Source organism: Harpia harpyja, chromosome 9 (genome assembly GCF_026419915.1).
Source record: "Harpia harpyja isolate bHarHar1 chromosome 9, bHarHar1 primary haplotype, whole genome shotgun sequence".
In the NCBI taxonomy this organism is placed as follows: Eukaryota; Metazoa; Chordata; class Aves; order Accipitriformes; family Accipitridae; genus Harpia; species Harpia harpyja.
This window is the reverse complement of record NC_068948.1, coordinates 9,638,688-9,659,206: the sequence shown is the minus strand read 5'-3', so window position 1 is coordinate 9,659,206 and position 20,519 is coordinate 9,638,688. Positions and strand designations below refer to the sequence as shown.

Here is a 20,519-nt window from a genome sequence, read left to right as displayed (position 1 = left end):
TTGCCATCAAGGCAATGAAAAGTAGCAACACTCCCACAAAATGAACTATGGATAGGAAAAGCTAAGCTTTTTCTTTTTTTTTTTTTTTTTTTTTAGTACGAACAAGCAAAAAAAAAGTTGTGGTAAAATAGCAAAAAAAGCTGGAAGAAAAGTAAAGCCTGAATCCAGGAATACTTCATCAATTATGACCTTCCATTAGACATCAGCAGAGATACTTACACCAATGTAGTGGAGCATGTGAATGTCCAGGAGCAAGAACTTTAAATCACATTATTTTCCATGAAAACTGCTCTCCTTATCTCGTCAAATTTTCCAGAAGAATACTTTTATAACTTGACTGAATATTGTAATTAGATTAGTGGAAAGGACAAGATGGCAGAATCCAAGTTGGATTTCTTGAAAAAAAAAACAAACAAAAAACAACCCACTTGAGAGAAAGCTGAAAGTTACTGTATGAAAGGAGGAATGAAAATCCAGGTAATTGAATTAATTTTTTTAGTTAAGAAAAAATCTTATGCTTATAATAAATGATTAATTAAATTCACTATGTGGCTATAAAAGTATTTGATGACCCATACATTTTTGGCTAATAACATGAACTCTACTGCCAGTAGAATATATTGATTTAAACTCATAGGAGTTTTTAAAAAGGCCTGCAGAGCCTTAAAAAACCAAAATGATGTGGGTTCGGAAATTCTGAACTAAGCCCAGTTTGCATCAGTATTTTAAGAACATCATGCATGCATTTACCTTTCTGAGGTTATTGTTTAGCTATATATTTCCTACAGCAGCTGGAATAGTTGAAAATTCAACGTAATAAAACTACATTAAATTTCTGACAAACCGTAAAAGAAAGAAATCCTGTCCCACTCCTGTATTTCTTTGGCACAAAGCTGAGGGTTTTTATAATGAGATTCTTTTTAAAGTGCACAGGGTGCCAAAATGAGTGTGCCTATTTAAGAATCTCTCAATCTACCACTGCAGAAATCTAGCTAACTGAGAAAACTAGTATACCTTTTACAGCAATTTTAATACAGCTACCTTGGGTCTACTTATTTGTTCTGATGCTTATCCATCATAAAAATCACACTGCACAAAATCAGATTACAAACCCTGATGAGAATTCTACATATGTGGCTAACTATGCCATTATAATTAATTTAGTCAGAAACCTATTATGTGTTAACAGAGGAAAAGACTCTTTTATAAATCCTAGCATTTTCCTTAGACTTTAAAGAGTTCTCAATAAAGAGACATACTATGATGCAGCAATATAAAAACGGTCAAGATCCTATTTTGTACAGACATTTCTTTACTGCCTTTTTAAAATAATTAGATTTTTAACACAGTAGTCTAGTTTTTAGGGTTTTTCATATCATAATTTAGTTCATGAAGTTGCAGTGAGAAACACCTGATGACTATCACAAACTGAAAATGGTGATAGCCCCCTTGCAGGTTTTAGATGAGGCAAGGGGGATGACCCCGTTACTCCTTGAATCAATAGAAGTCATGGCAGGAAAAGAAATTACTGCAAGGTATTTGGGCCTAGATTATCACATATTTTTAATATAAACTAATGGGCACTATACTAGCAATGGTAACAAGATTTTATTTACTCAGGATTTCCTATATGCAAGCTTGTTTCTAGCAGAAATTGGTAGCTTACAAAGCTCTTGACCCTTTATTGTTTATTTGGTAAATCCACTTTTGTATAAAAAGGTAGAGGATTTTTTTCTAAATTAGAATACAGAAAAAAGAATACAGAAGATTTCAGTGCTGCAAGCTAGTAGTCTACCAAAATTACCTTAAACCATTCATATCATAGAAGCAATATGAAGAGCACCTTGAGTGTTCAGAAGCAATTACGACAGTGATAACTGCAGATGAAATGAAGCAAAATGTGAAAAATTTATCTTCATGTACACTTTTCTACATAACAGAATAGCCTCCATTTATCTTACTTCTTTTTCTGTTAGACTGATTAGTTAACTGGCTTCAGAAGCAAAATATGAATGAGCTGACAAATTGTTCCCTTTGACTTTTGTACAGTCCAAGAGTAAATACCAGATTTAACATTTAATCATTTAAAACAGCAGATCTGGCTACAAGTTAAGATGTGACCATATTAACCCAAATGTGCTGTCAGTACATAGAGTTTTACCTTTTACGCATACTTTAAATGCATTACGAGGATAAACAGGTATCAGCACCTTAATTTTACCCTACATATGACCCTACTGAATTAAAACACAGGAAAAAACCAGGAATCCATTTGTTGTTTAACATCAGAAAACCCAGAGACTTCTGAGGAAAAAAAAGAAAACCTTTCAGTGCAGGGTATAGTAGATGTAAAAATACAAGCCCAAGCATGTGCCCTACCCACCTTTAACTCTAGTTACCTACAATCACTCATGTGGATTTTTAGAATTCTTGGCCTATCATCACCTGCCTTTATTTTTAAGAACAGTCTCTTTGACGACTCCATGTATACATCAATTAGTCATTACTTTGGAAACAAAAGTTCAAATAAATCCTGATTATGTCAACAGAAAAATAAACATCATTGCCTCATGCCAATATCTGGCAAGTAGTGGCTACGTCACTTAACATATGAATCATTAAATGAAATCATCAGAGTTTGCCCAAGATGGGTTTTAGGGATGCGTGTAATTCATGACTGCTTTAATGGCAATCTAATTTCCCTATATTTAATTTTGAGATATCTCAAAAGACCTCATCAGGTGGACTTTTTAGCTCTTAGAAATTCAGATTTTCTCACAGGTAGTCTCAAGTACAAAGATGTTCAAAATCCTTTCTGTCTTATGAAGATCTTTACCTTCTGTCTTAAGTTATGATATAGAGTTTTATAGGCTGTTACATTTAATGTTTTTGCATGTGTTTCAGACAAAGGATTGTGTGTAATATACATCTGAACATTTTTAGTCAGCTTTTGACCACAATTTTCAACCTTCTCATTGGTCAGTTAAACATGAAAGATGAGCTTCTCCTTCCACACACAGTCTTCAGCAGGTATAAATCCTTAGGTTTGTCATTGTCTTGTAATATCAGTAGTCTAATAATACACCCAAACTACCTTTAGCTGAATTTCATGTTAGATTTTATTAGCATATACTCTGTATGTCCAGATGCTCGGTGATACCGTTCATTATTTATCATCATTAGCATCTGAACTACTGAAGAGTTAAACCTTCTAAGACTCTTTTCCTGGCTTGCTAAGAATCTTTTAAAAAAGGTTTTGGTTGCAACCCTATACCTTCAATCCCTCATGCATTGTCAAAAGAGCTATTAAAAATCTGTTACTGTTATAGAAATCTACAGGCTATCGTGGAATGCTCTGGAGCTATGCCTTGAATTTAACTTACAAAAGATGCGTTCCGGTCTGATTGCTCCAGCCTGTGGTTTTCTGTGTCATAAACTGAAAATTCTGTTTCTGTTTTAGACATTTTAATCTCAACTCCCCCGTGAGCACTGGAAACTGGGCTGACCGTACAGATATTTTCCAGGCCTGTGTTAATTTCCTTCCACTGTATCTTGCTTGTCCAACTGCTTCTCTTTTTGATTTCTTGCTATTTTCATTCACTTCCCCTGAAATTATTTTCCCTGATATTTTTAGTTTCTATAACCTGGTATTAAAAAAAACCAGTCAGACCTCTCTCATACCCCCTTGTACAGTCTGACTTTTAATATATGTGTACAGATCTCTCACTTCCAAAGGTGTTCAGAGGGAAACTCTTCCAGAGGCAGCACGGTCCAGAGGCCAGCCAGCCAGCACGGGGAGAAGGAGGCTGGAGCTCTGTTCCAGCTGAGCTACCCCGCAAGCCACCTCTAGAAAATGATTTTGTACCCTTCTGACTCCGTGTGCCTCTCTCGAGGGTCTTTTTTGTAAATCTTTAGGGACCCACATTGTTTGCTTTTTTTCTTTTCACTAAGAGTTTGTTCATTGTTTAGCACAGAGAGCCCATGATCTCAGTTAAGGTCCATAAATGTTGCTGGGCTGAAGCACTGAGGGAACTATGCTATAAACAGAGATGATACTTTTGTTCTCAAAACAAGCAGACCCTGTACCACCTTCACAGAATGCATCTAAATCAGGACATATTTTTTCAGAAATGATATCTAGTTGCAAATATTTGTACGACGTTACCTCTGGAATGAGCTCAAAAGAAAGCCATTTCAACAACTATGCATGTACACATGTGTTCAAGTTTTTTTTCCCCCTCTTCCCCATCCTTTTTTTGTATTTTAATGCGGGCTTCCTTATATGCAGATCAGCTTTTTCTTCTGGAGCATACAACACAACATAAGAAAGTTGATTTGTGGGACAGACAGCAAATAGAGTCCGATGGAGCCTTGAATTCAGCTTCCTGCATCGCTGGGTACCACCGCCACCACCACCGCCACCACCGCTGCTGCTACGCTCGGGAGGGAAACAAGTCCTGTTCACACACAAGAGGCTGCTGTTCTGGAGACCTACTGTGGCAACAGCATCCTGCCATTAGGAGGTGACAAAAATACACAGACAGATAGAGTGGGCAAAAAGCAACCGCATTCTGTTCTCCTTTTCCCTTCCTATTTCCCAGTATCGGTGAAGAAGTTCCAGGCTATGCCAGCAGCGATATTGATTAAGCATGACATACTAAACTATACTTAACATACATAAGATTCCTAGAGCATATATTGTCATCATAAAAAGCAGGCACTTCCATGTATATACTGCTATCTCAAACTTCCCCAAGAGCTGAACAAGCTCAGTACTCTTAAAAACAAGACCACTCTGGCAGCTGAGAGACTGGTTGCCTAAATGAAAATGTAAGTTTAAGCACAATATATTTCCTCATATTTGTATTTTGTACATTTACTTCCAGATTTATGTCTAGAAAGACATCTGTACTGCTGATACTATTTGAATAACTTATACTCATTAATGAATGGACGTATACTTTCAACTGATTCTGTAAATAGGGACGATGATTACAGAATAAAGGTTGTGTTTATCAGACTTTTCCAATGACAGACTCTAATTTGGTCAAGAACTGGATTAAGGTCACACTCAAAAGCTTTAATCACTACATTATCCTACCCATAACGTGAAGATGCTGAATGAAATTAATAATATACTATTGAAAGACTATTGAAGAAAAAGGTTGGTTAAAATAAAAATTTTTCATTTTGAGGGAAGTTTTTATGTTTTGGAAAAAAAAAAAAAAAGGATTCATCCACCCTGACATATGCATGAATCTTCTGTAAATACGATCAGTGAGGAAAATCCACTCATACTAAATTTTATATCAAAATGTTGATACCATCATAGCCACAACGGATTAGGGTTTTTTAATTGTTTTACAAAAATCAGTGCATTTTTTACTGCCTAAATCTAGTTTTCTATATCAAAATTACTTTTTCTTTGTGTTTCTATGAAGCAATTCTAAACTTATGTTGCAAATACAAAAGAATTACAAATTAAACCAAAAAATATATTTAGGAAAGAATCTTTTTTGAAATGAGACATTTCAAAATTACATTTTTCAGGAATTTTTCATTTTTTAAGCATTTTATAAAATGCTTTCTTACTTAAATTGTTACCATAATTACTTAGAGATTCTTAAGGAAATTCTTATTAAAGTATTGACAACCATGGACAGAAAAAGAGGCATCCACATCAGCTTCTCTTAAGACAACTTTCAAAAGGGTTTTTTACTAGAATATGAAAAGTTTCATAGGGAAAAAGCTTCACAGGGTGAGATATAACTTTTTGAAAGTAGAGTTAGATTGTAAAATAATATCCCAGAGGCAGAAGTCGCAATACTTATGAGGAGCATTCAACAGTTGGACTGGAAAAAAATTGTCCTGAAATATCAGAGTGATGGATACCACATTGCTCTTCCACCTTGTTTTGTATTGCTCTTTTGCATTGCTCACCATCCTATCTCCTTTTTGCTGCTTGATTTTTTTCCTTGTATGTATATTTTCTTTTCTGTTAACTAAATCTGATTGTAATGCTTCATTGTGGTACAGGAATTACTTATGCAGTGAAATTATGCAAGGAAACAAAAAGAAAAGTGACCAAATACTTTAACGTCATCTGTACCTAAATAAAAAGTAGGTGCACATTTAAACTTAAGATGTAAATAACTCTTAATACTTGGAGTGTGGTAATGTACAGTTTTAGTGTATTTTAAATGCAAACACAAGTCTTTTAGGAGGTTAAATCTGTAACGCTCTCCAGCTTCAGGTAGTGGAATATTTAATGTAAAAGACATGGTGTTGTTTGAATTTCATTTGACATGTAATTTAGTATATAATTTAAGATATCAGGCTGTAATTTGCTGCAAGGATCACCACATTGGCTTGGTGTTATAATATGCCACCTAAGAAAAAATCCATAAAGAACTATGGCCCTTCAGATATTTTCATGTGTTGATCCTGCACTTGGTCATATGGCTTTACAAATACCAGAAGGAGTAAAACATTTTCCAGCCCACAGCTATTTGTTTGAAATTTTTCACAATGAATATGCTATATTTTATATCAGTACAGCTGGTATGTACTTGGAAAATTATATCATCTGAGAGCTTTTCTTCACTCATGCAGGTTCATATTTAATAGGCATTGGAGATCATAGAAATTTTATGATATAATGCAATAGATTATCAAACCAACTGAAATTACCAATGTTAGAAATTAACTACACCTTTATAGCAGAGACTCTTGAGATAAAATAATGAAGCAGAATGCAATGTAATGGAGAAACATAAATTTCATACACACTAAGAATGCATATGAATAATGTCTTTAATATGCTCTTATATTCATCTAAAATGAGAGCAAACAAAATAATGCATTTCCTAGAGAGACTTAACATAATTTCCTTGAGAATGCTAAATTTATCTTTAACCTGTTTTCTCCAGTTATACTCGTTGATGTGAGTTGAAAAAAAATGAGCAGTCCTCAGATTAGCTTTTACAGCATTTTTGTGGTCCCAAGCCAAGAAAAGCAAGGCAGGATGCTTTCCTGGTTTATTCCCAAATAAGAAAAAATATAAGGTATATTAATGTATAATGTATATCATGAACACTCCAAATATGAATATATTTGTCAAGACCTGCAAAGTCAATGCTGAAATGAAGCCACTTTCTGTGATAAATTGTGATATGAGGAATGTGTAGGAATTAGCAAAGCAGAAGAAAGCTTTAACATGCTGATTGCCTTGCTCCTTTCCTGAGTCAGTGAACCTTATCAACTTTATAGCTTAAAGCCACTTTAAACCCCTCATCTGTTTACTGTAAAAGCACATGTAGATGCCTTGTGGCATCCCTGATCTTTCCGGTATGAGGAAAACCTTTTCCTGACAAATCTTCCCTGCAACTTACTGGGACGGTAGTTGCAGCCACAGCTCTTCCATCAGCAGCCCTTCAGTTCCTCTCCAGTGCCAGTTTCCAAATGAAACCTTTTCCTTATTCCTGTGAACAATAGAAAAACAGAAAAAAGACACAAAAATCTATAAACTTCATTTCTAGGAGAACAGTGGTCCAAAGGAAGAAGCAAAGCATGAACAGCTTTAGCACCACTTCTTCCTACTGCTAAAAAATGAAACAGAATGCAACGTTGTGGAAAATATGATTAAGACTACCTGTAAACAACTTTGAAGTGTTCTGTAGTCAACCAAATTTACATGGTATGTCACACAGGGGAGATGGAGATTTTGTGTATGTCAGGCTTGTTAGACAGCAACACTAATATCACAGCAGACAGTTCTCTAGATCCCGGACTATGCTGGACTTCAGCTATATTAAATCAAAGTTGATCAGTAACTGGAATACATCTTAATCTAAGGAATAACGAGGAATGTGTAGGAATTAGCAAAGCAGAACAACAACATTAAGACCGAAAATAACGTTAGCTCAGTTCCAACTTTCAGAATATTAAAATATAATATAAAAATGTTATTCTGTATTTTGCAAAGCAAATTCCAGCATAAATAGGAAACAGCATTAAAGGACACTGGCCTTGCTCTATTATATTTCTTCTAAAGTGTAAGAGAAAAATGAATGCTGATTTGCATGCAATTAGGTAAACTAATGAGCTATACCTATGAAGAAATACAAAGTCATTTTATAAATTCTTTCCTTTTTGTTGAAGAAAAACTTTGTCAATATTGTGGCAGCAGTAAGTTCTGTGTCCAGAATGTACACCCGAGCAGTGATGTACATAGAGAGTATGTCTGCTCACAGTGCAGAATGGATGAAAGAGCTGTTCTGGAGGCATAGCCAACAGCCTGGCCTTTAAACCACCTAACAAGCCCTGGACAGCACGTGCTTTACTATAGTTTATAGGACATTCAAGGTTGCATAGCCACTTTCAAGAAGCTCAGAGAATAGGCCATGTCAAGACCTGTACTCCCACTGGAGATCACTTTAGTCGTAGCTCTGTCTGCAAAACAGGCACAAAAGGAGTTCTCAGGTGGCAGCACGATTAAATATAATATCTGAAGGAATACTGACATCACTCTGCTGAGGTGCTCACATTGCAATTACCAACCTGATGCGTGAACAGCATAGCTTGGATCAGTCAGAAGGCCGTCAGATATGCAGAGTCTCTGACAGGAGGTGGATTGAAGTCCTTTCCAAACATTCAATTCTTCTCAGTAGCAGCTGAACAACCTGTTGACATACCACCAAGGTTAATAATTATTGCTTTTTATAAGTACTTTCACTGCTAACCTTCTACCTCCATTTTTTTCCCCATTCTGGCAGTAAAATAGAACACAGATGGAACAAAGGGTGATGCAAACTAATTTTAGTTTTAAGTAGGCATTTTCCAACACCCTTCAGACTATCTCGGATTTAATAGCTGAGCAAATATGGAATACATGTTTAAAATTAATTAAAGCCTGTCTTTCTAATGAATAAATTTGAAAATACTTGGAAAGATGGAATTTTGCCTTGCTTTTGTAGGTGGAAAGGCAGTCAATGTTACAGTAATGTCTCACTAAAAAAGTTCTTTTGCTTTTAATTTCTTCCAGCTCAGGTAGTTGAAAAGTAACTCAAAGTCTACAAGATGTGTCTTGGCCTTAAAGAAATGTAGTTCAACACTAATAAGGCAATATGTTAGTCTACTTGAGAGGAGCTTTTAAGAAAGCAAGCTGATTGTTTTAGAAATTTTCTAATCTGCATAGTATCCTGCAAGCACTAAGTTTTCAAAATGAAAATGAATACAGGATGATCAAATATTTTCACATACATAAAATCACAGTGAATTTCTGCTAATAGGATTTCATTCATGTAATACAATGACTTATTTTCTCCCATGTTGAATGTATGCGCTAAAACAGGGACTGTGTTTGTGAAAAAGAAAATTTGGACTCCATATATAGGAATTATTTTGTAGCTGTGTATGTGCCTATTTTTGCCTATATAAAAAAGTGACACCAAATAACCAAATTTGGGGCTCAAGTAATTTAATGCATTCTTTTAAAGCAATATAAATTTTAGCAACTCTTTCTTCAAAACATATGCAGTCCAGTGACTAAAAAGAAAACTATCCTCTAGGAATGACATAATGCCATAGCAGAAATCTTAACACTGAGGAAAACAAATGGCTATAGGAAAAGATCCAACCCTGATCAAGTATTTCACAGCAGAACGCCAGTTAATGATTCTAAAGAGTAAGCACATCTGTTGCAAATTAAAAGAAAATTGTTCATCTACAATCCTTGTAATTCAAACAAACAAATAGCAGTTTTGATCATTGCTCTAGTTTGCTTAATGCGTCGTATTAATAAGCACACGCTACGCTGTTAACCTGGCACAAAACCAGGGCTCTCAGCTGTTAAAGCCATACAAATAACCAATACAGCATAATACTCCGCACTATTCTCCAAGCCCAACTGAATTATCTTGAAGTATCAAGACTTAGAACATTTAGTTTTACTGCTTTTATCAACTGGAATTAAAAAGTCAATCCCAAGTAAGTTAATTTTGGTGATGATAAGAAAATTTCAAACCACGTTTATTTCAACCACTCAAAAAAGAAAGTCACCATTTAACTTTTCTGTGTGCTGGGGTCAAATTACATTCCTGAGTTTCTAATAAAATATGCACTTGGTCATAAGCATATACTCTTTATTTATTACTGCCTGGCAGCCTTAGGGCCATTAATTTATTGCTAGTGTGCAGTTTCATTGGTCTTTGTGATACAGAACATCATTGTATTTTAAGTATGATACGGTCTGAATCTAAAGTCTTATTCCTTCAAGAATATGTAATTATGGAGTATGATTAAATTAGTTTGTAATTTATGAGAGGACTTATAAAGCCAACAAGCATTGAAAAGATATTACACCAGCATTCTTTCTTAGTGAGCTCCGCATTTTCTATTTTCTCCCAGTACAAATCTATATGTACATACCAAATACTTTTTTTTCATAAGTTACAAAGTATTTTTATTAAGAGATTAATATTTTATTAATGCTAAAACACCATTACAGATTATTTATTTGTATGAAATATAATCGGCACTGAACCAAAACTCCCAGGACTCTTATTCCACTGCTATATTTTTTTAAAACACTGTGCCAACATATTCAAATTAACAGAACTTTCTTATTAGTGTTGGCAGACTTTCATTCACAGCACAAGGTAAGAGAAAAGGAGCTATATTATAAGTGTTTCAAACTGTAGTTTATTCTAACTCATTCCCCTAATTCTATTTATTGTATTGCCAAGTTAAAAAATGAGTAGACTGTAAATAAATCTGAATTGTGCTATTCTGATCTGTCAGCTCACTTTGTTAAAACGATGATACAATAACAAATGAAGTATTAATTTGTATTCCTTTACAATTTCTGTTTTGCTCCAATTCATCTACATAAAAATAATGTAGAATTTAGATCTAATTTCTACATGCCTCTACACCCCCGTGCTGTATAACAGATCTGATTAATGCAAGCACCCTGTATCAGCCAAGAATTGCAGCTTCCCTGAAAACAAGAATACTTGATTCAGCACAGGTTTTCCTATTCTCACAAGCAAGAATATCTGGGGTTTTTTTTCTGAAAAATGTAACAATTTTAAGAGGAAATAAGAGCAATAAGAGAGGAAAAAAGAAACGTAAAGTGTATAAATGAGAACTAGACGGCTCTCATTTCCTCAGGGCAGAACTTTCAAAAGCTTAAATTTCCTTCCTTAAATAAGTAAAGTGTTAGACCTGTCTGGTGCTAAATGCATAAGGATTTAAATAGATGCAGATGATAGAGTTTTATCTTGTGTCAAAAGTGTAAGGGTTTACCCATATAAGTATTGACTTCAGGAAGCCTCCAACCAGATGAATAACTTCAAGCAAAGGTTATTGATCCACTTTTATACTTAAGCAGGAACTTAAATACTTGCCTAATTATTTTGAATTATGTCTGTAAAAAGGCAAACAAGATATAAAGACAGACTGATGGTGCAAGAGCATATTTTCTATATCTGGACAACTCAAATACCACCATCTGTTGATTTTCCTAAAACAATCCAAAGGTAATAAAGATACCCTGACTATTCTGATTATGTGTGATTCATGTTTTGAGGAAATAACAGAGAAATGTGGGCAACAGCAATCTGTCAGTTGTAATAAGCCTTCCCTATAACAACTTCTTTCAAAGTGAAAATGAAACTAATTCACAAGTTTTTTAAACTCCGGGATACAAATATGCAGAGACCAAGAGGTTAATTATACTTGCAGTCTTGTTCTTCAAACAGAACTAGTTCAAATTAGTCCAAATAACATGTTGTAAACAAAAATGTTTCTTTTAATCTACTTTTACATTTTATCTCTCACTTTCCAAAATATATAAATATTTGGAGTTTTTAAATCATTTTTTTAAGCCAAGACATTTGTATATGCAATCATTTTGATACAATGTGTTCCTGGTTTATTCTTCTACCTTGTTTCTACACTGTAGCTAGAGCTTTAAAGAATAGCTTTATCACGGATACCAACTGCAGATATATTACTTGAAGGGGGGGAAGCTGTCTTGAACTCAGACCAAGGCCATAAATGTGAAGCGCACACAGCGTTTCAAATGTCCCAGAAGACTATTTTCTCATTCCGGGCTTTCCAGCATTACTTGTTTATATTAAACAAATATTCCAGGCTTCTGTCTTTTGTTTCAATGTGACTTCTTTCAGCAGATAAGGAACATCCCAGAAGTCCAGAAGATAAAAAGCAGCAGTTAGGACAGTGAATGATTTCAGAGCAGTTGTCCCTCTGAACTGGAGCTGGATAGGACTACAGACATCTCACTGCTTCCTGCTTCTTCATAAACTCTGATTTTATAAACCTATCAGACCTAATTGGTTTTAACGCGCTGTCTTCCTTTTTGAGTGCTGCTGAACAGGAAGCAATCCACCATTACTTCACATCTTTTTCTCATTTCAGGATAGAAAAAGTAGAGCCCATCACTCTGAATTTACTAACTCATCTGCTGCAGATGGCTTTTGCTTTTTCCATTGTCGTTTGTCTGCTTCCTCCTCCTTTTTCATCCCTCCTGCTTCTTTGTATTTCAAAGAGGATATATACACATGCTCAAATCTCATGAAGCAATGTCTAGATCCACTGTAAATCACATAAGCCTTTCTGCTATCACATGTACTGAAAATTTTAATTCAATAGGTTAAAAGGTTGCTTACAATGTACAGAATATATTTTTAACAAGCTAAATATTTGAAGATTACAATGATATAATGTTGTCTCTATAAACTACTCCTTGTTAGAAGAAAAAGTATAAATGAAAGCTATACACACTTCAGTTAAACTACTTAATTTGGACATACAAAAGTATAAATGATTAAATATTAGTATGTGCACTTTGAGAGGCCTCTTAGGGATGTTACAGTTCCCAAGCCTCCTTCTTGTTCTGTCTAAAATAGGATTTAGAGGTTTTTAATAGAATTTAGATGGGTTTAAAATCTCCATATATGAGTTGTACTTTTACTGATTTATTGCTTGAATTTCCTGTTGAATTTTTATGTGACACTTGATCTCCCCTGAGGGACTTGTTCAGTTCTGATTGGATAATGTAAATTTCCAATGGAGATTAAACACAAATGACTATGAAATTGATTTATTATAATAAGTGAAATTGAGGTCTGAGGTCCTGCTTCTCTTTTCTTTTCTCCCCCAACCAACCCAAGACTGTCAGATGAAGGGGTTTTTGTAATATTTTGCCAACAAAGAACAAAGAAAATTAAGAGCACATTTCTCAATTACACATTGGAAATTAGATGAAATGTTGTTCCAAACTTGTTTGATTTCATGTGCAAAAGACAGTTGTTGGAATAGTTTGACAGAGTTATAATTACATCGTTGTGAAGCCAACATATTGTTTTACACTATTTCTTCAGAATTCAAACTCTTTACCAATTTCGTGGCGGGAATGGGAAACAACGTTTGTCAAAATCTTGTGTTCGCATCTCCACATTGGAGTATTAATTCTAAACATGTTATGCAGTGCACCATTGTAAATGTAGATGGATTGACTGCAGTAAAGAATTTTTTGGTATCACTTTCAGATGCAGCCTCATTGGCACACAGAGGTAGGTTCATCCACAAAATGTCAGTCTTAGCTTCACATTCTGAAGCAATTCAAAAGAATCTGTGGTCTCCAGTGACAGTGCTCCTTGATGCACACACAAAAGCTGTCTCTGCAGATACTGAGCTTCTGTACAGACACAACCACTTCTCCTGCCTGGATTTATGCATCACAAAAAATTGGAGAACTGTGATTTGCCCAAAGAGCAATTATGAATAGAGAATCATTGTCAGCCGTACCATGCAATCCCAGCTCATGAAAGATCAGTTCCAGAATGGCAGGGACTTTCAGTGCCTGCATCACACTGTTTCTTGATCTCACAACAAAGGCCGAAAAAAATCTTCTTTTCTGAGAGTGTATATTTCATCACTAATGCAGATGCACATGTGCATGAAGTTATGCACACTGAAGCAACTGCTAGTATTTATACCTCTAACAGTCACAACACATTTTCTAAAATACTTGGAAATACTATACTTCTGTCAGAGAGGTTTAACCAGAAATGCCATCAATTCCACAGCATTCAGCATGCACTTTACTGCTAGCTGAAGTGAACGAGCAATATGAAACATTCAGTGTCACGAGAATAGCTGGTCTTCTAACCCTTTGTGTTGGAAGATGTTATTCAGCCCAGAAACCTCTGACTTCAGTGGACAGACACAGCTGAAGACCCACAAGCCTAAGCTATTAATATGTGAACTGATCTTACTCTGAGTCACTGCTGTAATTTTGAGACAAAATCTTCCATGCTATATCCAACAAAACCACGCTAAATCCAAGAAAGAAAAAAAGATACAACTTGCATGGAGAGCCAGCCCGTGAAATCTGCATTTGATTTAGCCAATTTATTTTTTCCCTTGGTCTAATTCCATTATCTTGATCATTAATAGGCCACTGGTAGGTACAATGGTAAAGATCATACAGTTCCCATCCCTCCAAATGCTAGCTACGCAAATTGGGAAAGGCTGCATAACTACCATAAATTAAAATGGCTTTTGCTGAAAAATAATCTGGCAAATTTATTTCTGCAGTTAACTGTCTTGCCTACTCTCTTGAACAAAAAATTGCTGTTTGGAAATGTTAAGTTTTAAATAGCAGCTACGGCAGTGGGCACAATATTTATGCTTCTTGTAACAATGCCCTGGAATCAATACTGTCATTTCTAAATGCAAAAGACTTGTATTGAAAGAGAGATGAGAATGTAAGTACAAAACCCCCAGAATACCGCCCTTAATCTCCTTGGTGGGTTTTAAAAGGGTTTCAGATTCTCTCTCGAAACATTCACCAAAGTTAGGCCAGAAGAAGTCAAAAAGTAATTTATATCTAATCTCTTTTCAAAAATGAAATGAACAGAAGTTTTATTAAAAGGAAATGAAGAGGAAATTGAACTTTCATATTTCATGGTGCAATTGTGATGACAGAAAACAATATTCATCGATAGAAAGTTTAGAAGATAGTTATTTATATGTTTATGCTGCTGTACTCTGGGAGTTGTGTCACAACAGAGGGCAGGTAATTTTTAAAAATATAATGGAGCTGTAGTAGAATTACTTGTTGGCTATTCCACACAAGTTCAGGATATAAAACTTTTTACATTCTTATGATCAGGAATCAGAAACTTTAATTGAAATGTGTACTTTATGAGGAATTTTGACTGTAGATGCTTATGGGTAACGCAAATTTCACCTGCATAAAAGCTGCATAGTGCTGTATCTCTGTGGCATGGAAAACTAAATCACTTAAACTGAAATCATGGGGCTGAGGAAGATTGGTAATATAATGGAGATGTCATAATTCTGCCATGCAGAACAGCCAGAATGAAAAGGAGAAAACATGCAGCTAGACACAGGTGTGAATCACAGCACATCACCACAGAAAAAAAAAAAAGAAAGAGATTTGCATTTAGTCTTAAAATTTAATGGTTTCATAGTTAATTTAATGATAGGGAAAGCAATGGCTTGAGAAGATGACTTTTGTTCAGGGGCTGCCCCTTGTGATTGTGAACTACATGCCCTCTTCTGACAGAGCACACAGTTAAGTCGCCTGCCATTTATACACTGTCTGCAAGAAACTGCTGTGAATGATCTTTCTTAGACACTGTAGTGGATGTTTAGGCACAAATTTTCAGAAATGTCCAATAATTTTGATCCCTACCACTTCAGGCTACTTACTGAAGTATTTTTAAATGCAGTACAACAAGGCAGGTGATTATGAAAAAGTGGTCTGGATGACTCAGTCTGGGCCTCTTCGAAGCAAACTTTTGAAAAGCTTGTCATTCTACAGAAAAATGTAAGCCACTATTTTTCCTTCTTACCGCAATGTAGCATAGCCAAAAAATGTTCATCTATGACAGGCAAAAGGAATGAAATTTCATTCTTACACTTTTCTGCAATGCGTATGCAGGTAAAGCACTCAGCTTAAAAAAATAAAAAAAATAATTTTAAAGTTTCCTAGTGCGGAAAAAAAAGTTCAAAGCTAAATGTTTTCCATAGCCTTAATACTACAATATTGCCTAAGAAAATTAGTCAAAATATTCTTTAATGAGTGTATTGGCTTTGTGTGGCAAGGTTTTGGTAGCAGGGGGGGCGTTACAGGGGTGGCTTCTGTAAGAAGCTGCTGGAAGCTTCCCCTGTGTTCGAGAGAGCCCATACCAGCCGGCTCTAAGATGGACCCGCTACCGGCCAAGGCCGAGCCAATCAGCGATAGTGGTAACGCCTCTGTGATAACATTTTTAAGAAGGAAAAAAAGTTGGGACGGACAGAAATGGCAGACAGAGAGAGGAGTGAGAACCTGTAAGAGCAACAACCCTGCAGACCCCCAGGTCAGTGAAGAAGGAGGGGGAGGAGGTGCTCCAGGCGCCAGAGCAGAGATTCCCCTGCAGCCCGTGGGGAAGACCATGGTGAGGCAGGCTGTCCCCCTGCAGCCCAGGGAGGTCCACGGTGGAGCAGATCTCCACCTGCAGCCCGTGGAGGACCCCACGCCGGAGCAGGTGGGTTCCCGAAGGAGGCTGTGACCCCGTGGGAACCCCGCGCTGGAGCAGGTTCCTGGCAGGACCTGCGGATCTGTGGAGAGAGGAGCCTACAGAGCAGGTTTTCTGGCAGGACTTGTGACGTCATGGGGAACCCACGCTGGAGCAGTCTGTGCCTGAAGGACTGCATACCGTGGAAAGGACCCATGCTGGAGCAGTTCGTGAAGAACTGCAGCCCGTGGGAAGGACCCACGTTGGAGAAATTGGTGGAGGACTGTCTCCCATGGGTGGGACCCCACGCTGGAGCAGGGGAAGAGTGTGATGAGTCCCGCCCCTGAGGAGGATGAAGCGGCAGAAAATAACGTGTGATGAACTGGCCGTAAACCCCATTCCCTGTCCCCCTGTGCCGCTGGGGGGGCTTGGTAGGGAATCCGGGAGTGAAGTTGTGCCCGGGAAGAAGGGAGGGGTGGAGGGAAGGTGTTCTGAGATTTGGTTTTATTTCTCATTACCCTACTCTGGTTGATTTGTAATAAATTGAGTTAATTTTCCCCAAGCTGAGTCTGTTTTGCCCGTGACGGTAATTGGTGAGTGATCTCTCCTGTCCTTATCTCGACCCACAAGCTCTTTGTTATATTTTCTCTCCTGTGTCCAGCTGAGGAGGGGGAGTGATAGAATGGCTTTGGTGGGCACCTGGCGTCCAGCCAGGGTCAACCCACCACAATGAGAAAAGAGAGAAATCTATTCTGACTCACACAATTCAACATAAAATAATGCACTTTCCCTAATACACATGTATAACATCATTACAGCTGACAGAGAAAAAGAAGAATCTATATGCAGTCAAGATTTACCGTTGCAACCTGATGCTCTTAATGCTTCAATTTTAAGTGTGTACCTCAAAAGTGTTCTTTATATTTATCAGAAGATTTTTCAAATACATGAAATATTTCTGATATGTTTGTGTTGAAAAGACATAGGTATCTACTTCAAAGCTGTTCCAACTCATACAATAGTCTGTGGTACCTGAGAGTCAATGGTGAATGATGGCAAGAAAGAACTGCATTTTGAGGCAGTTTTTGGTTATGAAAATATAGACAAATTGCTACAAGGTGTTATTAGCATACTTTGAGACAACTGTTGGTTAATTACCACCTATGCGCACTATGAAAATGTTGGAAACCAGTGCATCACCTGATTTTTCCATTTAGCAGTTGATTTTTGATAAGTAGAGGACATTAAGAATCACATAAAAAATTAACATTAGGTAAAGACTTGCAGAGTAGGCCATGTAGGCAGATGAGAGCATGATGGCTGCATAAAATTGTCAGACTGACACTGATTATATAGAAATATAACAAAAATTAAGTGACAGGGAAATGAACCTGCAGAAGCATAAGTGGTTCTAAAGCAAATTAATTTTTAACTAATGAAAAGAGCAAGAATAGATTTTCCAGTTCTTTCAAATACAGAAGAACCTTGTATGTAGCATGTTCAGCCATTTTAAAAAGATCAGGTAGTATCGGTCAATTGCAGTTTTCCAAGGCATCTGAAAATATTCCAGAATGGAATGGATTTTGACATACTGCTCTGTACTATCACTGTGAACACAGCCAGCTGATTATAAGATTATTTTTCAAAATTAATTTCATCCACATGTGAGCATCCTATGTGCTCACCCTGGGTTTATTTAGCAATGATGAACATTATCTTCCCATTGATTCTTTAAGAAATATTATCTTTCTTGGACAGAGGTATAGGATGGAATTTAAGGACATGTAGGAATTGTGACCAGAATGAGGATAACTGAGTGATAAACATTTGTCCTGTGGTGGTTGGACAGCGAACAAATCCATAATGATCACATAGCCTCTGTGAAATGGCAGGACTCCTTACTAAGTCTCTTTTGCATGCAAAGCTTCCAGAATAATCAGATACATACACTCAAAAGTGGAAAGTAAAAATGAAAATATACAATAGATTTAACAAGGATTTAATAATTCCCTACATCATTGAGAAAGACGCCACATTCTAAACTCCGTAATATGAAATTAATTCCAAGCATGAGGAATGTCTTTAAGTTCTCAGTCATGGTTTTTCTATTTGTAAATTATGAGGTGTTCACCACTCTCTGGGGACTGAGCTTTTAATCACACAGATGTCCATTATAAATCCTCTGTTTGCTTAGTAGTATAATAGGTGAACTCACAGCATCTTTGCGCTATAATAAATCTGCAGGCTCAGACAGAACGCTCATGATTACCTTCTAAATTCTTTCAAGGTCATTCTACATGATTTCATGCTACATAACATTCTTTCTCAGTCCATTTCACGCTGAGAAGAGATCATGATAAACATTGATTTTTCCCTGCTGGTAAACCTGAATTCCACCACATCACCCCACCACACACATACACGCACACTCTGATACACCATCTTTTAGTCACTTGATTCTAAGCTATTGTGTAGAACCTGAAAATTCAAAACCCAAATATGATAAGAGAAAAACAAGCTGTATTTGGTGCAATTATTTGAAGACTAGACTGAAAAAAATGAGAATAAATAGGTTTTTCTTCCAGTGGGAAAAGCATTACTAGAAGTAGATAAAGAAACCCTCCACAAAATTACCCAACAACAACCTGGGAACTGAACCAGTAAACTATGTAGGGTAAGAATCCTCTGAACAAAGGATTACTTAAAATATGTTCCAAGTCCACAGTTTACAAAGGCACACAGAAACACTCTTCAAATTGTTGAAGATTTTAAATGTTAAAACAAATAGACAAATTTAGACTGAATGTTTGTTTGACATGTTTTGATTAGCAAAGGCTTTTCGTGAATTACTCACCATCAAAAAAAAAGACATGAATGCCTGCAAGAGCAGAATCCCAGCCCTAGATGTGGTTCCTCAAGCATTCTGGCACGAAAGGAGTGCAGAAGGTGCTAATAATACTTCTCTCAAGAGAAAGAGATAGGATTCCTGGAAGAAATATTCACAGGCACGGACAAAAATTAGCTGCTTGATTTCTACTGAATCTTATTGCCTCAGGTGACTCATTATCTCAATGACTTCCTGTCTATGCAGAGATTTAAGATTAATGGATTAAATTCCCTAAATTCTTGGTGAATTTATTAGCTAATATGATACTGCTGTTTGCCGTTTGATTAAAAATTGTTGAGAGTTCATTTTATCCTTTTATAAAGACCAGAATTATCTTCTTTTAGTCCAAAGAGCTGTTTCTCACTGCCTCGGGAATAACAGGGACAATATCACCTCCCCAGCAGACAGCCTCTCGCGGTCCCTAGCAGTGCTTGTGATTTATCCAGTTCCTTTCTCTAAGGCCTACCAAAAGTCTCGGTTTTCTCCTCCTTTTCTACCTAGAAATCCTGTTTGGGCAGAACTTAAAGCCCTCAAAGCAGTCAAGATACAGAGAATGGTTTTCACCAGCAGCAGGTAACATTTATATCACATTTTTCCCAGCTATTCTGCATACTGCGTAATGTCTCCTCTCTCTAGCTGAACAACGATTAACACAATTGCTGTTAATCAAGAAAGATATTGATTTGGTTTGCAAAAATGTGCCATAGTGAGTAATATTATCCCTTGACCTCTACCTCATGGTATGGCTGTACTCAAATAACAGTCGCATCCTGTAGGAAACAACTCCCCTTATGACGTGTTCTCCTAATGTGTTATTGTCATTACTCATAAAAAGGGAAACATTTGTAAAACTGCTTTGGTAAAAATGAAGTGGTTTCAATTTCCATGGGACTACCTTAGGAATGGTACTAGTGTCATACTACTATCATACACTGAGTTTTACTCAGCTCTTGCCACACCCAAGTAAAGCCCACTCTACGAGACCTGTTTATGCAATGTCTATCTGTGTAAGGGAAGACACTTTCCCTCTTACCGCCCCATGAAACCAATCCTTCTACAGCATATTCCTCAGCTCCGAT

At 36.5% G+C, this 20,519-nt stretch overlaps 1 long non-coding RNA gene across 1 annotated transcript in view; it reads right to left on the bottom strand.

Moving 5' to 3' along the window:
* The window catches only part of LOC128146615 (uncharacterized), a 52,290-nt gene that overhangs the window by 2,998 nt on the left and 28,773 nt on the right, over window positions 1-20,519 (bottom strand). The window contains exons 4-5 of the long non-coding RNA XR_008236794.1: window positions 8,560-8,681; window positions 7,392-7,481 (exon numbers count right to left, since the gene is read on the bottom strand). This is a non-coding gene — a long non-coding RNA (uncharacterized LOC128146615). The remainder of the gene's footprint in view (window positions 1-7,391; window positions 7,482-8,559; window positions 8,682-20,519) is intronic.